This window comes from Vanellus vanellus (assembly GCF_965231255.1).
Source record: "Vanellus vanellus genome assembly, chromosome: 21".
NCBI classification, from domain to species: Eukaryota; Metazoa; Chordata; class Aves; order Charadriiformes; family Charadriidae; genus Vanellus; species Vanellus vanellus.
This window is the reverse complement of record NC_138926.1, coordinates 222916-236292: the sequence shown is the minus strand read 5'-3', so window position 1 is coordinate 236292 and position 13377 is coordinate 222916.

Below are 13377 nucleotides of genomic sequence, written 5' to 3'. Positions count from 1 at the left end.
ATAGAAGTATCTAAAGGGTGGGTTGAAGGAGGATGGAGCCAGACTCTTTTCAATGGTTCCGAGTGACAGGGCAAGAGGCCGAAGTTGGAAGTTCCATTCAAATACAAGAAAAAACCTTCTTTACGGTTAGGGTGATCGATCACTGGAAAAGACAAAAAGGAAAAGATTGTCACCATGAGGCTCCTCAGACACAGCACAAGGGCCCAGAGGGGTTGTGAAGCCTGTCCTTGAGGGTACCCAAACATGACTGAACTAAGTCCCAAGCAACGGGATCCAGCTGGGGCTGCTCTGAGCAGAAGCTTGGACTGAAGACCTCCAAGCGTCTCTACCAACCTCTATGCTTCTCTGGTTCTTCGAAGGTGAGCTGTCCTGCCTTCCCCAGATGGGCAGCGACAGCCACAACCTTGTGGAAGGCGGCCTGTCGCACTACCACCCAGGCCCCTACTTCAGATGAAGAGCCACTGTCAAGCATGGGGGGCTTTGCCACTTGCAGGGCACTGGGTCAGTGGGAGGGCACTGAGGACCCCCAGCCCTCCTGGAACACTGTTGCCACCATCTTGTTGAGACCCCAGGCACGGGATGAGGAGAGAGCTGGAGCCCAGGGCTCATGAGGGGAGCTGGAAGGTGGTCCCTATGCCCAAGGGGTGGCCTTACTCTCAGGCAAGCAACATGGCGGGCAGGAACGAGCCCCAAGAAAGAGGCTTTTGGCCCCCTCGACCCTCCTCCTCTTCCCACCTTTGGGCATGTTTCAGGCCACAGTCCCCCCATGCCCAAACATACCCTATTTGGCCACACGCATCAGCCACAGTCCCAATCAACATCACAATGGCTTCCTGATGTCATCAGCCACCTCACACTGCCTGTGCTTGGGGACCTAGAGAAGCAGGGGTCCCTGCAGCTGGCCCACAGTTTGCCGAGCTTCCAGGTACTCGGATGCCAAGCATGCTTGGAAGGAAGAGGAGCTGGAGCAGCGAGGCGCATGGCTGCCCACCTTGGTGTGGAACGCTGCAGAGCCACTCCCCGCAACCGCAGAGGAGGCAGGCTCACCCCAGGAGGAGGAAGCTCAATGAGCAGAGGCAGCACACCACTCCCGATGGCATAAGCGCGGCTGACCTCGATTCTATAATCAGAGGCATGCAGCGCTTGACCATAAGTTCACCAGGAGACGGCGTGGAGCCCAAGCGCACCTGCCTGCCAGGGAACAGCCAGAACAGTGAGGCAGATGGCCCTCCACTTTGGCATGGGACACCACAGAGCCACTTCCTGCAACCAGGGAGGAGGAAGGCACCTCCCAGGAGGAGGAAGCGCAATCAGCAGAGGAGGAACATCACTCCTCATGGCACAGGTGCGACTGACCTTGCTTCTGTGGTCAACGGCACTCAGCGCATGGCTGTAACCCCACGAGAGAACAGCGTGGAGCCCAAGCGCATCTGCCGGCCAGGGAGCAGCCGGCGCAGCGAGGCAGATAGCTGCTCAGCTTGGCATGGGATGCCACAGAGCCGCTTCCAGCAACCATGGAGGAGGAAGGCACCTCCCAGGAGGAGGAAGCGCAATCGGAGGAGCAGAAGGAGGAGGAGCAACATCACCACCCATGGCATGAGTGCGACTGCTCTTGCGTCTGCAATCAATAGCATGCAAACAACAGCATGTAATCGACAGCAACGCATTTTATATATTAACTCCTTAACTGATTAAATTGTGTTGGTGAATGTAAAAGTTCTGGGACTGCTCTTGCTGTTTGTGCTGTAAATAATTTAAGCAACTAAACCTTGTTCCGCTGGGTTGGTGGTGCTGTTATGGTTGGAGAGACCCATAACAATTTATTGTCATTTAGGCAATCCTTCTATCACCGAATGAGCCCTCCCCACCCAGGAAAGGGAATCGGGTAAAACAAGGCAAACCAGGAGCTGAAGTAGAAACAGATTTAGTAGAGTAAGATTAGGTAATTAACATTAACAGCACATTCTCCTTTTACTCCTCATCACTTGTACGTAAAAAAAGCTGAAAATCAAAGAAGCGGCGGTGCATTCACACCTCCTCCCTAAGCCCGCTCCTCGCAGCGGGTGCTGCCAAAGCGATGCCAAAAGGCAGGAGTTTGGGAAAAATACCCAGCGCGGTATTGAAATACAGGTCCGAAAGACCTGCGGGTGGATTTAAACCACCGCTGCCTCATGGAAGGGTTCCACATGCGGATTCCTGCTGCGAGTCTCGCTGCTGTTCCACACCGCTTCCAAAACCACACAGTTCTGATGCATAAACAGAATCTGGTCCAAATTCTCCGGTGCCAGGACGGCTCGCCGATGCTCCAGGGCGCTTTCCCCGGCAGCGAAGGCCTGGTCTGACAGGAGGGCGGTGGCAGGGATGGTGAGGTACTGCTGGCTCAGCTGCCCCGCGGCCGGGAAGCGATGCTCGTTGTTCTGCCACCAGTGCAGCGGCTGGTGCTGCACTTGCAGAGGGGCTCCAGGATGTAGTTTTCCAGTTGCTGGTGGATCTTGGGGTTCTCTCCATGGCGTCCTTCCCCAAAAGGATGTCGTAGCTGCTCTGAGACGGGGTGCTGGTGCATGGGTCCTTGCGAGCAGTCAGCTGGCTGCCGGCATCTGCGCCTGCGGCTTTGGAATCCAAGTTTGGCACCCCAAACTGGGTGGCAGATGTGGACTGGCAGTTGCAAACCCTCAGCAGCATGGTTCTCACTGGCTGGTGCAGCTGACTTCTCAGGCTGGGGCTGAGAAACCACATCTCCTGGAAGTGCTGCCCAAATCAGAGGACTCTTTGGGTCGGGGGATCCCTTTATGGTGTCCTGGTTTGTGCTGCATGGGCCCTTGAGGACACTGCGTGTCCGCTGCGGTGTCCTGGTGCTGTAGTCAAATCCCTAACATGGGTTCAATTACAGCATGTCTGCCTTTACCAAAGACAGCAAACTCTCCTTTGGAGCAGGGAATGTGAACCCTCGCTTTGAATTGCACCCTTGATACCATCTTCACGAATGGAACCGGAATATTAAGATTTAATTTGAAAAAGCTAAGGGGATTTGGATTAGGGAAATGGAAGGTTCTGGGGAATGATTCTAAAAATTGGTGTTGGCGTATTAACGAGACACAGCAACCTGTGTTGGTTAAGCAAACAGGACCATGTGATTGATTCCCTCAGGGAATGCAGTTCCCTTCAGTGTGGAAGACTGCAGAAGACGGAGAATGGCATTACGTGCAATCTACTCCTTGGTGTATGGATTGTACAGGGAATCAGTCAAAAGAGAAGACAGGAAAAATTAATTTGCCTCCTGCTTGGATGGCAGAAATCTACAAGAGGCAATAGAAGTCGGATGGTTGAACAAGATCTTGCATGGCTTTGAGTTTGCCCAGACCACATGGCTGCAAAGCCTATTGCGAAAACCAATCATTTTTGTTATCATAGTGATTTTTGTTTGTGTTTTGTTTGGATGTCTTAAGAGTATTGTTATCAAGCAATTATCTCAATCTTATGTCTTAGTGATAGGGGATAGGAAATGAGGCTCACTGAAGTACAGAAAGACTTGGGTAAGTTTCAAAGGGGGGGAATTGTTGTAGTAAAATTGACATAAAAAAGGAAAATTAAATGTAAAATGTAATTGAAGCAACAAAGTAAACCTGCTGCTGCTCAAGTCCTCGATACTAATCCAACAGTATTTATTTACCTAATCTCAAAATAGGAAATAGTAGACACAATTTCTCTACGATTCAGTTAAGGAACTAACCATCAGACAGTGTAGCACTGTTGGTAAGCAGGGTATTCCTATCAAGAGAGCGACGAACTGTAGGCCTGGTCAGAAAATCCAGAAAACCACTTGGAACTGCCAAGATCAGCAGAAAAGCAGGTAAAAGGTGGTTCCGGCAGGGGCAGATGGTGACCACTGACTCATTGACCACCTCCCCAAACAATACCACCTATTAAAAAAAGAAGAGTGGACATCAGAGCTATCAGAGGGTGTCCTGTGCAACCCCAGGACGCAGGGAACCCCTGGGCATCTCAGCGGGGTCACGGCTGCTCGACTGCCCCAGGTTGTGGCCTGAGTCTGCGCATACTTACTGAGGCTGGAGTCTCTGCAGCTGGGCTGCTGCTGCCATCTCCTCTGCTGGGAGAGGCTTTCCAGCCTTCCTCCACCTCTGGCTCCTTCCTCGTTTCTCCTGGGCTGGGCTGGAGGGTGGGGAGTCCAAGTGCCACCAGTGCCGAGTGCCTGCCAAGGAGGAGACGCTCTCAGCAAACCAGACAGCAAACAGAGGTGCCCTTTCCCAGAGGACCTCCTGAAAGGAGCCTGCAGCGGGACCTGGGAGCTGGGAGACCTGGCACTGCATGCCCATCCTCACGGCTGGTGGCTGCTTTTCCCCTTGCACCCTGCCGCCCAACTCTCCCGCACAGGGCTGAGCAGGCAAAGCCCTGCCCTGCAGCTGGGGGTCAGTCCTGCTCCCACCCCCGCAGACCTGCCACCCCGGGTGCCGCGACAGAGAGGGTGGCTGCTGTCTCAGCGCTGTCAATGGCTGCCCGTACCTGGGGCGGCTGTCGGTCCTCCCCTGCAGACCAGGCTTCCCACGTCGCCCAATCTGCCCTCGCTTTTTCCTGCCACTCCTGCCACCGCGTCTTTAACCTGTCCCACTACTTCCTGCCTTCCTCCTTGGTCCTGGGGGAGCTGCCTGGACACGGGGGGAGCGCTCTGCAAAGAGACACCAGCAGGAGGCGGCATGAGCACGGGCAGGTTGGCCTCCCGTTTGCATCTGGGATCAAAGCTCCCCAGGCTGGCAGAAGAAGGGGGGGAGACGGGGCCGTTTCCCATGGCAAGGGGGGATGAGCCCTGAGCCCCATCAGGCGGATGGGAGAGGACTGCACCTCAGGTCTGCTGTAAGGGCAAGCAAAGTGATGCGGGGTGCACTCAGCATCTGTCATCTTCCCCACTCAGGGGCCTGCGATGAGGCAAACAAGCTCATGAAAACCTTACGGTATATGTTGGGGACCTCCCAAGTCCCTACAGCCGCAGTGTCCAAAGGGGATGGCTCTCCTGCATGGGTGCAAGGATCCCTCTCATCCCATCCCACAAGGGTCTCACCTGGCAGAAGGCTTCTTCCCCGTGTCTTGCTGCCTTGTGCCTGGACTCTGGCTTGGCAGCACCGCAAGGGAAAACCTCATCCCCCTCTGCAGCAGCTTCTCAGGATGCCCCTCTGTACCTGGGAAAGGAGGAAGGTCTTCAGAGCAGCCCCGTGGGGAGGGCGTTTTAACAGGGCTCTGCTCAGCCAGCGTGGGGCAGGGTTTCGCTGGGCAGCAGAGCCTCCCTGGGCAGCAGTTCCTGTACCTCTTCTCATCCTGTGCTTTTCTGCAGCCTTCTGGTGCCGGCTGCAGAAAGCCTCGGCCACCCCTCTGCTCATCAGCAGGAACTTAAACCTGGGAAGCAAATGATGACACAGGCTTGAAGAGGGGGGACCCCTACCCTCTGCAGCTCCCCAGCACTAATCCTCCTGGCTGTCGGGTGAGGCGTGGCATCCCTCTCCCTTGTGGGATGCCTTTTTTGGGCAATCTCCCCTCAACACCAGAAAACGCTGCCCAGCAAACACTGAGACTGCGCAATATCACTGCCAGGATTTTTGTAAGGCAAGGACCCAGAAACTTAGAAGAAACGTTCTTTGCTGATGGAGAAGTCAGTGGGGGTGAGCATGGGGAAAGGCGTTTGACTGGCCTGCCACGTCCAGGCTGGCCAACGGCGACTGGGTGTCTCACCCTTCCATAGGCTTCCCAAAGACACTGGAGCAGCCTCAAAACCTCAGCAACTTACGGTATGAAGCATTGCAATGCGGCTGGCCTTGCTCTCCAGCCCTGTGACGTGTTCGTAAAAAAATCGCATGCACAGGACATCGTCTCTGCCGGACAGAACGGCAATGTCCATGAAAGTGAAGGCGAGGCGCTGCCTGTTCCTCAGTTGGAAAGTGTACAAGAGTATGGTCTATTGCACACAGTCCTCCACCACGTTCCGCGGGAAGGAGGTGGCTTGTGAGAGCCACCTTAGTTTGTTTGTCTGGGAGGAGCTCAAGCGATCCCCCAACCTTTGGAGGCACTCTACTCTCTACTCAGTCCTCACCAGGCAGGATTCCTTTTCATCCCAGAGACAGAACCCGGAGAAGAACCAGCTGCCTGGGAGAGCTGGCCCTGGATGGCCCCCCTCACGAGGGGACTGAGCCATTCCCACGGGAGCCACAGGGCTCTTGGAAGCCCCAGCACCATGACTCAGGAGTTCTGACAGCCACAGTGTCCCCCGAGCCCTGTGGGACCCTCAGACAGAGCTCTGGTTGCAGCCCCAGCCCTGTCCAGGTGGGAGAGGACACAGCTGGGACACCTGACCCCAACTGACCAAAGGGATATCCCACACCATAGGACGTCGTGCTCAGCAATAAAAATTGGGGAAAGAAGGAGCAAGGTGTTGGGGGATGGTCTCTTGAAGGCTATGCCGTTTGTCCTTCCAAGTGACTGTTATGCGTGATGGAGCCCTGAACATATAGAGTAGCAAAAGGTGCAGTTGCTCTAAATTTTGGCATTTGCTGTCATCTCAGTTGAACAAAGGAATTTCCCTACAATCTCCAAGGAGATGCCCCCTGATGTTGCCCCGTCTTTCAGAGTTGCTGCCTTAGAGCTTGCAGTTCCCTGCACGTACCCTGGACCAACTCCAGTACCTCCCATGTCACCAGGTGTTTGTGTCTGAGCAGCTCACCACTGCCCTCCACCTCCAGTCATTAGCAGCAGAGCCCAGACAAGGAGCTCCCACCAGGGCGGCTGTGTTGTGCACACCTGAGCTGAGGCAAGAGGAATCCCCCCTCCTTTGACGGGTATGTAGTGTGCATGGGTGGGAGGGGAGTCCCCTCCTGTCCCCAGGACTGAAAACACCACAGTAGGTGCCTCAATTGACTCAGCTGAATCCCTTCCCTCCACAGGGGTAAAGGAGATCCCTCCCTGGCACTGTCCGGGTGTCCTGCCTAACGATGGGAAAAGGGAAGGCCCAGTCTCCCGGTAGGAGAAATGACACTGCTGGAAAGAAGCCTTTGACCCCGGCTGAGGAAGGGAACATCAGTGATTCCTTCCACAGAAGGACCAAGGAGTCAGTTCTGAGAATGAGGTAACTTAAGAAGAAGGCCACCCAGCAACCAAGAAAACCAATAAGAAATCAAGAGACCACCGACCTGAATGAAGCGATTGCACATGGGCATTGGGATATGGGTGGTATGTTCCGGGGAATCTGTCTGTAAGGGTAGAATTGGGGTGCGCAATCTGCAGTAGGGGTCCCTCCCTGGAGGCAACAGCTCGAGCTGCTCTGCGTGTTGGGTAAATAAACCACGGAGTTACTCAGCGGAGTGGTGACTCTTCTTCTGTGAGAGGAAACCTGGGGCTGAGCCCTGTTGGGGTGGCACCCACATAATTCCTACCACAGTCTCGCTGGCAGCTGCGTAATTCCTGAAACAACAAGCCAGAGGCTTCTCCTGCCCTAATACCTACTCAAACACAGATGACATTGCAAGCAGCTGCCCAAGGCAGGTCCTGCTCCTGCCTTAAATCCTGCTCAGCCACCAGTGACCTCACAAGCACCTGCACAGCAGGAGCACCCTTACTGCCAACCCCCTGGCTTTTGCCCCTCCATCTCCCTCTCCATCTCTGTCTCCCACTTCCCTGAGCTCTCCCCTCTCCCAGGCACCTTTCTCACCCGCTCCATGACATCCCAACGTCTCCAGCTGTCCCTGTGTTTGTGTGGCAGATGGTAACTCGGAAGCATTGTCCCAGCCACATCCCCTGCATCTCCTTCTGCTCTCATCATTACTGCGCCAGCTGTCAGATGAACTTTTGCACCTCATGCACCCTCTCATCCTGCCTCTCTTCTGCTCTTAAACCTGCAAGAGAAGTGACAGCCAGGTGGTGCCCCCTCTCTGGCATCTTACCAGCACCTCCCTGAGATGCACAGCTGGTGGGCTCTGTCACCATCAGCCCCAGCATGGCGGGAAGTCTTCTCCTCCACAGGAACAGCTCTGGGCGTGCTTGGTGCGTACCATGCTTCCGGATGGAGAACCACAGCACTCAGTGACTCCTGGGAAGAGCTGATTTGAAGGCAGCTTTGCCGCAGGTCCCCAGGCCGCTCCAGGGGATTTTCCTCTCCCCAGCTCGGCCACAGGTCCCACATCTGGCTCTTTCCAGCAGGATTTTGCAGAGCCCATTCCAGATATGAGCACCGGGCCAAGGGCAAGGGGCACAAACAGCCCCCACCCCGAAGGCCCAGACCCCAGCGCGACTCTGTCCCCAAACTACTACACCTTCCAAACAGTCTCTCCCTCTACCACAATGATCTTCTCTTTTAAGAAGAGCTTACGTAGTCACACACCATGAGAGGGCGATTTGGGCTTCAGTCCCAGAACAAAAGGATTCCCATTGCAGAATCTCAGCCAACACCTCCAGGAGCCTCTTGTCAGTGACCCACAAACACTGTGTTGCAAAGAAAGCTGACAGCTAATACAAAGTATCTTTGCCTCCACAAATCTTTGTTTCCCTCCTACCCTCAGACTACAGCAGTGATAATCAAATGATTATACTGTCATTACCACAGGTCTGAACCCCCTCCATACCATCACTCACCGATGGCGACGTGGACGTCTCTGCCTGACAAGAGACGACAGGCCCCAAACCTGGATCTTAGGGTGTCCTGGCTCTACTGAAGCCAAACCATTTAGAATAAGGATACAAACAAGTTTCAGAGAAAGCAGGATAGTTAGTGAAAGAGGTGAGAAACGTGATGTGTCTCAGCCACCCCTAATTTTACAGGAAGTTTCAAAAGTTGTTCTTTTTTCTTTTTTAATCACTGCCCAGCACAAGTGAAAACACACACACCTGCTTTGTTAAGGAGAACGGAAAACTACAAGAGTAGGACTGTTGAGATCTGAGCAGCTCAACCACTGCCACAGCAGTTTCTGTCCCTACGAGCAGTCGCGCCCCATTCTGAGTGTCCTGGTTTGAGGTAAAACTGAACCAATTTTGTTTAGTAACTTTGCTTCTTAGCTAGGCCTCTTCTAACTACTGAAATTAACTGCATATTGTGCAGACAGTTGAATCTCTCAGAGTGATAAGACCAAATGTTTATACCTGATGCCCAACCATGGTATGCGGAGAAGCTCTTGCTTATACTTATTGCTATAACACCCAGGGCCAACTTTGTTATTTGCCCCGTTGGAGGGTCAGAAGCGGAAAAACATAGTCGGGTCCCACCTGTAGGGAGGAGTGGACAGGACAGGTGACCCAAAACGGACCAACAAGGTATTCCATCCCATCTGCCTCATGCTCAGTATAAAAGCTGAGGGATCAAAGGGTCAGGGCTCTTCCTTCAATGCCCGATGTCTGAGGAGGACTCTGTTCGTCTACCTGTGATCCCCATCCGTAATCCAGTTCCAGAATCCAGTTCCCGTCCGTCACTGAGTCCAGCCTGGGACTGACTCAGTGCCAGCCGGTGTCGCAATTGTCATCTCAGGAGCTTGATACAGTTTTGTATATATTTTTCATTATTGCTTTTTATTTTATTATTAATATTTCCTTAAAGTACTTTAGTTCGTTCTAAACTCATAAGTCTCTTTCCTCCTCTGCCTCTCTCTTTGAAGAGGGGTAGAGGGGAGGATCTGTCAGTGTCATCTCGGGTTCCCCAGGTCACCAGTAGTGGATTTTGGCCTAAACCATGACACTGAGCCACTCAGAAAGCGCCCACAAGGACCATCTCACTCACCGCCTTTATCACAACTAGCGGTGGCCTCAGCACCCTGAAGCTGTTTTCTGTCACTGCACACATGGAGTTAAGACGGCCTTTCTTGATGCAGCCTCCTTCCTGCACCTGGGGAGGAAGAATGTAAAGCACCAGTATAGGTTAGGAGCGGACCTGCTGGGAAGTAGCTCTGAGGAGAAGGATCTGGGGGTCGTGGTAGACAGTAAATTATCCATGACCCAGCAATGTGCCCTTGTTGCCAAAAAGGGCAGTGGAATCCTGGGCTGCATAGGGAAGAGTGTGGCCAGTAGGTCGAAGGAGGTCATTCTCCCCCTCTACTCAGCACTGGTGAGGCCACAATTGGAATACTGTGTCCAGTTTTGGGCTCCCCAGTTCAAGAGGGACAGGGAACTGCTGGAGAGAGTCCAGCGAAGGGCAACTAAGATGATTAAGGGATTGGAGCATCTCCCTTATGAGGAAAGGCTGAGAGAGCTGGGACTCTTTAGCCTGGAGAAGAGAAGGCTGAGGGGAGACCTTATTGTGGCGTACAAGTACCTAAAGGGTGGGTTGAAGGAGGATGGAGCCAGGCTCTTTTCAATGGTTCCCAGTGAAAGGACGAGGGGTAAAGGGAACAAGTTAGAACATAGGAAGTTCCGTTCAAATACACGGGGAAAACTTTACGGTGAGGGTGACAGAGCACTGGCACAGGCTGCCCAGGGAGGTTGTGGAGTCCTCTTCTCTGGAGATTTTCAAGACCCGCCTGGATGCAGTCCTGAGTCATGTGCTCTGGGCAATCCTGCTTTAGCTGGGGAGCTGGGCTAGATGATCTCTAGAGGTCCCTTCCAATTCTGAAAATTTCGTGATTCCGTGATTCCGATAAAGAATTGCACAGGCATGAAAAATACCCCGTGGTTCAACTTGTTTCATTTGTTTAAGACCAGGCTTGTAGCCACAAGACAGTTGAGACAATTTAAAACCAGAACTAACCTACATTCCCCCTTTGACTGGCAGCACTGTCATCCTCAGTTCTTTGTATTTCTTTCTTCCCTCCGGAATACCTATGAACATTTTCCTGACTCAAAGAAACAAGAAAGGTCAGTCACAAACACACAGAAAAGCAGACACCCACCAACTCGGGGACTGCACAGGAGCACTCTCATGGTCCTGCCTATATGCACAAAATTAAATTAAGGCACCATTACCCTACACAGCAAGCAATTCCAACTCCAAGTCCAGCAGCAGCCACAGCCATATATCCCTCTCTCCCCTCAGGCCCTCCTCCCCTCGGGCCCCTCGGCCCCGCCCCCGCATGGCTGTGACTGACAGCCCAACACCCGCTCCGCTGATTGGCTCAGCCCTGGCCAATGGCACGGCGAGGGAAGACCCCGTGGTGAAGCAGTGGAGGAGGTCTCCCTCACAGCCTGCCCGGGCCTCTGGGGCCCGTGGGCGGCCTGAGCCTCTCTTCCCCCCAGAAGGGCGCTCCTGGGTAAGATTCGAACACTTCCCCGCGACACTTAGAGATCTCTAGAGAGTGGTTTTATAGCTTAGCGCATTTCTAACCGAGCTGTATTATGGACATCTTGAGTACTGGCAGGGGCTTTGCAGACAGTCACTGTCACCGGCGATCCAAAAGAACTCGTGTCTCTGTTGTTTAAGCAAACTGCACTGTGTAGGCAGCTCGTCGTTTGGGTTTCTCACGCAACGCCACCGAAGCGTGGCCGTGTTAGTTGGTGAGCAGGACTGGGCTGAAGGTGCAGTGCGCTATTAGTGTACCCAGAACGGTAAGAGTTTGATATGTATGAAACGCGCCTGGACTGATAGTGGTGAGTTGGGCATCACTCCGAATTTAAGCCCGTCTGTGGGGCGGCCCCACAGCCTCCTGCGAGGCCGGGAGCAGCGTTTCCCTCAGGGCTGGAGCCCCCTCCTTCCCCCAGCCCCACTCCTGGGCAGCCTTTTCCTCCCTCCCACCTTCTCCCCACACCTCAGCGCTGGGGCAGCCCCACAGCCTCTTCCAGGGCTGGGAAAACACTCCTGCCCTTTCTCTTCCTGCGGGTTTTGAGAGGAAGAGCCCCCATCTCCCCAGCCAATACGTGGGGTGTGGGCAGCTCCACGCCTTGTGTTTGAGCCGGGAATTGGGAGGTGAATCTCCCTGTTTCTTTTTTAAAAGTGGGGGGCTGGTTTGTAGCGACGCTTAAAACCCCGGGTTGAGCCTAAATGTGGGGCTGATTTCAACCTCAGGGGCTGCGACTCCTTCCAGCTCTGACTCCCAGCCCTGGCAGCACCGTCAGCGCACCGGGCTCGCCGTTCTCTTGTATTTTGAAGGGTTTTTTACAGACTGGCAGCAGCCGGGCATATTTAGCAGCTGTATATTGGTGGCAGAATCTGCATCGTGAAAAGATCTCTGGGGTAAAGAGGTGAATAAGTGGGTTTTCTTTGTACGTCAAAACCATTTCTTGTTGTCTTGTACCTGTAAAAAGACGTTCAAATCGGTAAGGCTGAAGAAGACGGTAACAATCATAACACCTCTGTTTCTCAGGGACTTAACTTTATAAAATTGCACCCTAGACAGGAATATGTTTTGTCGTTTTGGTTTTTGTTGTGAGTCCTTGCAACCTGCTCTCCAGCTGGAAGTGGGAAATGCAAAGGCATTAAAATGATTGATTTGCTAAATATGTTGCAAAGGTCTATATTAATGGCTTTCTCTGAAGCGGGGAAAATATATCCTGTTTAATTCTTGTTTGCATTTGAAATTCTCTGTGAAATGGATTAAGCGGAGTCGGCTTCTTTTTCCGGGTCTGCCCTTGGAAGGAGAGCGTCATTAGGAAAAGGCTTTCCTGGAGGGGATGGAGAACTTAATTGCTGATGGCTATAAAAGCGCTCCCTGATTGGGTGGCTTGAAAACAAAACCCGTGAAAATCCATGACTGAAAAATGAGAATTTCTTGTAATGATTGGGGCTGCTATTTCCACTGATTCACCAATGAATAACAGTTCGTTCCTTACTCGTGGCTGGGGAACCTTGAATTGTTTCCCAAAGCCTAAGGCAGCGGGAAGGGCTGGGGTTGTCAAATTGCTGCAGAAAAAATACCTGTTGAAATCGCTGCAGATTAAATAAAACAGAGTGGTTTGGAGTTGTCTCGTTCCCTCTGTCTTTTCCCAAGAAAGAGGGGTGGAAAAATGGTTAAATTTGTTGCAGCAAAGTTGAAATAGCAAAGGGTGTAACGTGTTTGGGGGTCAGACGTGGGTTTAGGTGTTGGTAAGGACCCCAGCAATAAATATATAATAAATATATAAATAAATATAATAAATATATATAAATATAAATATATATATATAATATATATAAATATATATTATAATAAATATAATAAATATACGGGGGTCCCTCTCCATCTCATTCCTGGTGAGCTGCCTGCCTGTAAAGACCGTTATTGCATTATAATCACAGAGGTAGGCCCTGAATTGAGTTTTGGGAAGCCATTAGATAATTTTATGGTTAATTCTTTTTTTTTTTTTTTTTTTTTTTTTTTTTTCAGAGTGAGTCTGTGACTCGGATCTCCAACCTTCTTGGTTATTAGCTGGATGTCACTCTTCCATGTGCCTCCTGCCCTCTCCGGAGGGGTTTGCTGCTGCCTCCTG